The sequence below is a fragment of the Sturnira hondurensis genome, unplaced genomic scaffold (genome assembly GCF_014824575.4).
Source record: "Sturnira hondurensis isolate 20B ecotype Veracruz unplaced genomic scaffold, ASM1482457v3 Scaffold0005493, whole genome shotgun sequence".
Taxonomy (NCBI): domain Eukaryota; kingdom Metazoa; phylum Chordata; class Mammalia; order Chiroptera; family Phyllostomidae; genus Sturnira; species Sturnira hondurensis.
The window spans coordinates 273,945-282,137 of NW_028078124.1; the positions used below are offsets into that span (position 1 = coordinate 273,945).

Here is an 8,193-nt window from a genome sequence, read left to right on the forward strand (position 1 = left end):
TTTGTAAGATATTTTACTGACCATAATTTGCCACACTTTCCTTGGAGCTCCAGCAAAGTGTCAGCAGAAGTTAGTCTAAGAGGGCCACTTCCTTTGGAGAGAAACACCAAATGCAAGCAGACATAGACACAGAAGTGCACAAGAAAGAGATCACATTTCTCTCAAACTTGCGATTGCAAGGCGCTCTTATCAGACATGTGTCCTGGCAAACACATGGGTCAGCCACAGGGATGTAAGTACAGGAATTCACAGAGGCAGACTCTGGGATGCCTCCCTCAAGCAGTGGCAAGGGCAAGAGGCAGCTGTCATGAGCTTGGGATGCACAGTATGCACTAGTAAATGTTTTCTTATAAACTGATGGAAAGAATTCTGGAGTAGATGACCACTCAGTATCCTGTCACTTCTGATTCTGCGTTGACAGGCACTGGTTTTCATTATTTTGTCATGCTTTTGTGTTTTGACTGAAATCCCCAGAAACTGCATTCCCAATGAGAAAACTAAAAGTGCAATGAAATGTGGTTATCTGAATGGCACAGCTCACTGTCTTTGATCTGTGCAACTCAGACGTTTGCTTTACCTGGTCTGTCTTTTATGTTTAGGTGGGTCAAATGGTAATTTTCCATCTGACTTTAGATTCTTTTTACTCTTTTTGAACAAATTTATTTATTTTCTTTTAGAGAGAGGAAAAGAGACATAGAAAGAGAGGAAGAGAAACATCAATGTGAGAGAGAAGTATTGATTGGCTGCCTCTACTATGTGCCCTGACCCCAACCCCAACTGGTGCCAAACCAGCAACCCAGGCATGTGCCCTGACCGGGAATCAAAACACTGACCTTTTGCTTTGTGGAACAATGCCCAGCCCTTGGAGCCACACTGGCCAGGGCCATCCTTCTTTACCTATTTCAGACAATAGAAGAGTTTGATCTTTTTTCTATCAGTTCAGGAAAAAGTCTATAGTGAACAATCGGGTTGGGTTTTTAATCTCCCTTTCTTGTTGAAGGCTAACTGTGTCTCATGATGCAGTGACTTAGCTCTCCCACTGGAAGCTCTGAGAAAACCTGCCCCCATTCTGACATTTCCTGGCCTGCTGGGTGAGGGTCACTGTCCAATGAGGACCAATGAGGTGCAGCTTCAGTTCTAGGTCACAGCATGGCCTTTTCCCTAGTGAAAATATCTTATTTTTTCCAATTGAAGCACACAGGGTGCATTACAAAAAAACACATTAGCATAAAATTTATATGAAAGGTACATTACTGCATGATCCTTCTTTCTAGAGATAATCAGCAGAAACAGTTTCATGTTTAATTTATAAAATTTTCCCAGATATATGTAAATATACAAATATTGAGTAAATATGTTCATGTTATCAAAATATAATTCAGATCACATTGTACATCTGTGCTTTGACTTTCTTTGGAAAATTTTTATTTCACTGTATAAGGAGTCTTATACTATCCTTCTTCTTTCAACATTGTCCTTTTCAGTGGCTGCATGGTAGCCAAATATTTCAATACATCTCCAACTTACAAACTTTTACATCCATTTCAACAAGTATGTAAGCCTCAGTGACTACGGTTCAGGTCCCCTGGATTTCTTCCTGTTTCCAGACTCCCCAAGTCCTCCCTGTCTGGGGGCTGAGCCTCTGCTGCTGGGTGGCATATCACGGCCCACCCTGGCTGGACGCAGGTGATCTACCCTGTGTCCTCCGGATTCCACCCATGCATCTCCTCTTTGGCAAGATCTTTCTTGACAATCCCACGTAAGGAAGCCCCCTAGAACCAAGTCACTCCCTGTCATTTTGGCCTGTTCATTTCCTTCATAGTGCTTTTTACTCTCAGCAAGTGTTTTCGTGATTTGTTTACTCCTGGTGTTTTAGGGGCGGCCTTAACTGTGACATCTCCTTGTTCCAAGTCTGAAGTAATAATGTCAGAAATAGACACAGGGATTCAAGTAGAAATGAAAATTAGGTCTTAACGAGGCTTGGAGAAACATGGTTTATGTCTTTGACAAAACTTCTCTCCAGATTTCAACCTTCAGCTCGCTCCCACCCTCCAGTAGGACAAAAGGTGTTCTGGAAGCTTTACTCCGAGGCAGCAGAAACATACGGGACCAAAAACGGGAGCAGAAAAGGCACATCCCTACTTCCTTTGTCCTGTTTCACAAATCCTGTAAAGTCGAGGACAGAGAGGGGCAGGCATTCGCCAAGGTGTTTCCACCCCAGGGCAGAGACGTTTTCCCCCCAAACCAAGAGGCACAGATGACAGGTACACCTCTCTACTCCTTCACTGTCCCTCATGCCTTCAGAATATGTCGACTTCACCCACTGCTGTCCCTCCAGAGCTTAGAACAGAGGTTGGAACCCATGAGGCACTGGAGGAATACTGTCAAAGAATTATGGGAATGAAAATTTAAACTGTATGAAATTATTCACATATCAAATTCACCTAGGTTGTAACCTGTAATACTTAGTACTGACAACTGCATGGGAAGGAGGTGAGGCCGCCACGTGGTCAGAAAGAAAAAGTGGTGCAGGTGTAAGTAGGTACCCAATGCTCTGAGCATCTGTATCTTTAGCATCTTCAGTTTTGCTTTTGGAGTACATCCTAAGGAAATAATTATGAGAGTAGAGAAAACTTCAATTTGAAAGAATGTTATTCTCAATGTTAGTAAACATTAGAGAAATACACAATTTCCAAGAAGAAATTAAATAACTTGTGATAATAGAATATTGTACTGATGATTAATGACATCTGTAGGATATTATTTTAATGCATAAAAATTGTTCACTATTTTAAGTGAAAATGGTAGTTAAAAATAGTCTGAATAAGATGATCTCCATTTTAAGATATGAATTAAAAACTTATTCTTAAAGAAAGCATTGGAGTTCTTTTTAAATATTTTTCTGGGTGTGAACCTTTGGCCTTGAAATTTAAAAATGAAGGTAGTTTACGCTGTTTCTTGAAAAAACATGAAAAAAGTATAGAAGGACAGCACCAGGTTCCACATGGTTCCTCAGTGTGGTGATGCCATCCACCCTTTCATGACCCTTTCTTCCTTGGCTCCTGGACAGACCCAGGCACCTGAAGAGCGCCTTCCTCTCCCACCTGGCCACTGTCGACATAGCCTAAGCCTGCAACACAGTGCCCCAGATGCTGATCCACATCCTGAGGCCAGCCTAGCCCATCTCCTCTGTTGGCTGCATGATGCAGACTTTTCTCTTCTTGACTTTTGCTCTCACCAAATATATTCTCCTGGTGGTGATATCCTATGACAGATACGTGTTCATCTGCCTGCCCTTTTGGTATTCTACCATCATGAGCTGGAGAGTCTGTGGCACACTGGAACTGGCTTCCTAGGGACTGTAAGAGTCCTCCTATCCCTAGTACATTTGGCGTTAATCTTACCATTGCCATTTGGTGGGCCCCAGAAAGTGAATCACTTTATCTGTGAAATTCTAGCCATTCTTAAACTCTCCTGTGCACAAACCACCTTAACATGGTTATGGTTTTCGCTGAGGCAGTGTCAATGCTGAAGGGACCAGTGTCCACAAGTGTGGTCTCCGATGGTCACATTCTACATGCCGTTCTGAATATCCAGTCAGCAGAGGGACACCAGAAAACTTTCTTCAACTGCTCCTCCCACCTCTGCGTGGTGGGACTGTTTCATGCCATGGCCATTATCATGTATGTTGGACCCCAAAATGGGGACCCCCGGGAGTGGAATAAATACCTCCTCCTTTTTCACAGCCTTTTCAATCCCATGCCGAATTCCCTGATCCACAGTCTGAGAAATAGAGAAGTCACCGCTGCTCTGAGAAGGAGGCTGAAAAAGAGAAACCTTTGTGAGAGCCTCATGGTGAAAAAGTAACTGAGCCTACAGGAGCCCGAGAAGTCACATGATACTCAGGATACATAGAAATTCTCGAGGCCTTGGGAATTTTTTACACGTTCTTGAACCTTCCTGTGATTATCTCTCGAGAAAGCCCATTCTTGTCCCTCCCCACTGAGGATGTTGCACAAGAAAATGAGCCCCTCTTCCAGCTCTCTGCTTGGTGCTCACACATGTAATATGTTCATGAGGGATATTCCGAATAAAGGAAATAAATTTATATATTCCATAAACAGGACTTATAGACAAAATTTTATTGTAGAAAACCAGGTAATGGCAGAATATTTAAAATAAAGGAATTGAGACTGATTGTGCAGCAATTATTGAAATATTTTAAATTTGGTAACTCTCATGTTCAAAAAACAGGTGTACACTTAAAATATTTGGCTATTTTCCTGCATCTTTCTGTGATAGTGGTGTTTTCTGAGGCATCAAGAACTTAAATTAGGGCAGGAGCCAGGACTTCAAGGGAAAGAGGATTAAGGATGCAACTCTGCTGGAACTAGCAGTAAGAAGAGAACCCCGAAGGATGTCAGGCTGAAACACACAGACACATTGGAACTTTCTCTGCTACTGTGTTTCTTGCCTTTGCAGTGTAGGTGGAAATTTGGGATGATGGAGATGAGAGGAAGGGGGCAGAATGAGCATGGCTGAGAGTCCTTGGCAGAATTACCATTTTCTCTCATTGGTGTGGTCACTTGTCTCCTATGAAAAATGACAAAAATTGAGAACATTCTCACAAATAAGAACAGACTGTGTAATTGCTGTGAGGACTGTCCGACCAATGATACAAGGCTATAAATGATCAGCAATAATTTTCTATTTAGAGTAAGAAATATGAGATGAGTGAAATAACCAGTTTAGTCAAACGTGAAATCCAACACAAGTATGAAGTGATAGAATGCAGTTTAAGTAGTAGTGGGAAAGGGTGTATAGAGACTTTTTCAAAACTGTCCTTAAATTATACACTAAATTAAACCTGAACAGTTAACCTTCATCAAATGGAAATATTTACCTTTAAAATACTGTTTGTGTGTGTGTGTGAAGACTTATTAAAGAGTAAAAAATATGGATTTTTTTTCTTACAAAGCATTCATTTTGTAAGTTCTGCTAAACAAATAGACATTACTACCCCCCAAAAAAGGTTAAAATTAGTGATTTTGAATTTAGGCAAAGCTGGGAATTTTAGCAAGTTCTGCTAGTTTCTAGATGTGCAGACTTATACATTGTACTTAAATTGTTTGTAATTTACATTTATTATGTGTAAAATAGATTCATTAACTAACTCACAGGTTTGTAGAGAGGAAATACTGTGCACAAAATGCTTAGCAGAATCCACACATTTTAACAAGAGATCAGTAAATGATAGTTATTAACATCATAGCCTAGATACATTTCTCATTTTTGAATATCAAGTAGCATGACTTAAAAATAAGAGACTGTAAAATGAAATTTGCTTTTATACTAGAGAAAAGCCGGAATACTACACAGTGTAGCCCTTATGTGGTACAAAATGCCAAGATTTCAACTGAGTCAAGTAAATGAGTCATAGAGTCTTTCCCAGCAATCTCTGTATTCTAAAGAAATAATATTTAAACGTAAGTGGATAAATACAACTGAGAATTGCAAAAATTTATACCTGTATGTGTCTACACCCAAAATGTGCATTCTTTGTTACTTTCCTCTTTTGACTCAATACTATTTGTGGGATTCATTGGGTTGCTACAGGTAATTCTATTTCATTAACTTAATTATTTCATTTTAAAAATCTATCACAATTTATGTATGATATTTCTGGTGGCAAATATCTGGTTCTCTATAATTCTGGCTATAACACAGAATTAGTCCATGGACATAATTATGTACATGCTTTGGGGACCACATGCAATCATTTTTGTTGAAGATGTACTCAGGGTAATTCTGAGTCACGAATGTCCTGGATTTGGATCTGCTTTGGCTTGAACATTAATAGGCTGTCGATATCATGGTTATGACCTTTTACTCAACATTTACACCATTCCTCACACTGAGCTGGACATTGGTGAGACAGTGATGAGTACATACATACAGCTGACCTTGAACAAAGAAGGCTAGAATTGCATGGGTTCACTTTTATGCAGGTGTTTTTCAAAAAATACTGTAAATGTATTTTATCTTCTTCATGATTTCTTCACATTTTTCTATTGCTTACTTTGTGGTAAGAGTATAGTATATAGTACATATAAGAAATATGAAAGGGACCACCAAAATCCAAAATGTATTTATAAAAAATTGTGTATTTATTCTTATGCTTTTGAATTTTNGTATTCTAAAGAAATAATATTTAAACGTACGTGGATAAATACAACTGAGAATTGCAAAAATTTATACCTGTATGTGTCTACACCCAAAATGTGCATTCTTTGTTAATTTCCTCTTTTGACTCAATACTATTTGTGGGATTCATTGGGTTGCTACAGGTAATTCTATTTCATTAACTTAATTATTTCATTTAAAAAATCTATCACAATTTATGTATGATACTTCTGGTGGCACATATCTAGTTCTCTATAATTCTGGCTATAACACAGAATTAGTCCATGGACGTAATTATGTACATGCTTTGGGGACCACATGCAATCATTTTTGTTGAAGATGTACTCAGGGTAATTCTGAGTCACGAATGTCCTGGACTTGGATCTGCTTTGGCTTGAACATTCGATAGGCTGTCGGTACCATGGTTATGACCTTTTACTCAACATTTACACCATTCCTCACACTGAGCTGGACATTGGTGAGACAGTGATGAGTACATACCTACAGCTGACCTTGAACAAAGCGGGCTAGAACTGCATGGGTTCACTTTTATGCAGATGTTTTTCAACAAATACTGTAAATGTATTTTGTCTTCTTTATGATTTCTTCACATTTTTCTATTGCTTACTTTGTGGTAAGAGTATAGTATATAGTACATATAAGAAATATGAAAGGGACCACCAAAATCTAAAATGTATTTATAAAAAATTGTGTATTTATTCTTATGCTTTTGAATTGTCATGACCACACTTATTGAGACATTTTTCCCCTGCTCAAAATTTGGAACTCACTGATTTTGATTCCTTTTAGTGCTTTTGCCTCTTTGCTTTCATCTCTTTCACAGAGGCAAAACGTTTCCCTCTGAGGACTTTTTTACCCGGAGAAAGAAATAAAAGCCTACTTGGGGCAAGATTGGGTGAATATAGAGAGTGGGTCAAAAGAGCTGAACACTCAGTGGGGTGTGGGCAAGTGTACTTGTAAATAACCCGTCATGCAATGGACAAATGTGTTGAAATAGTCTCCAAAAAATTTCACAGCAGCCAAAAACAGCCTCTGACGATCTTTCCAGCTGGTACCCTGATACACATGAGTTCCCAAAACAATTGCCTAGTAGGGGAAGCCTGTATTACAATGGGCTCGCCCTCCAGAAGATAATTCCAGGTTGGTATGTTCATTTTTTTTTATCCTTGTGAGCATTATTTGACTACGGTATGGATGAGCCTTTGTGTCAACATTAGGCTGTTAGTAATTAAAATTTTATGAAGTCACATATTTTTTAATGCATGGGGTATCAATTTCCCTAGCCCCTGCACATAGGTGGATTCTCCTAAACCCTTCATTATTCAGTGGTCATCAGTGTATGAAATTTCTACCTACATATAGGTGGGCTTAGAGTCTAGTAAGAGAGATTGGCACTACTCTAATGTACCATATGCATAAATATGTTACCGGGTCACAAGTCCATTTTTCTTTTGTTCTGAATAGTTGACCAGGAAAAGCAACTTATTTATTCTATATCATGGCATATTCTTAATTACCAGCACTGAAGTTTAGGGAGAGGGGAAAAGGAAGCATTGTATGTATGACCGGACAACCTGAATTTGTAGACGTTTCTGTTGAAGGTCTCTCAGTCTTGCTTGCTTGGTTTAAAGAACCTCTTTCCCATGGCATTTGATTCATGTCCATACATCAGTCTCTGTGGACTTCACTTCCTTGGTAAGGACAGCTGTGACCAACTGAGATCTGGCCTTTCGGGAAGTGTCCCAGGACCTGTCTTGTCTTGTCTCTGACCCTGGAGCATGGGCTGTGGGAAGTGGTTCTCTTGTATATTTAGTCAGTGTCAGTTAGATGTCTTGGTGTGTCATCCCCACCTTACTCATGCCTTCCCTGGTGCTGCGAACCTGTAGGAAATCCAGCTGAGCCTTTCCTTTTGATCTTGAGCGTCATTGGACCATCCTGACACCCTCAGGTACCAGGCTTTTCCCTGGCACAATGCCCATTCCCTGTGCC

General features: G+C 39.7%; 1 pseudogene; it reads left to right on the forward strand.

Annotated features, from left to right (window-relative positions):
• Positions 1-1,990: 1,990 nt before the first annotated feature.
• Positions 1,991-3,867, forward strand: LOC118987910 (olfactory receptor 13-like; annotated as a pseudogene).
• The last annotated feature ends 4,326 nt before the right edge of the window (positions 3,868-8,193 follow it).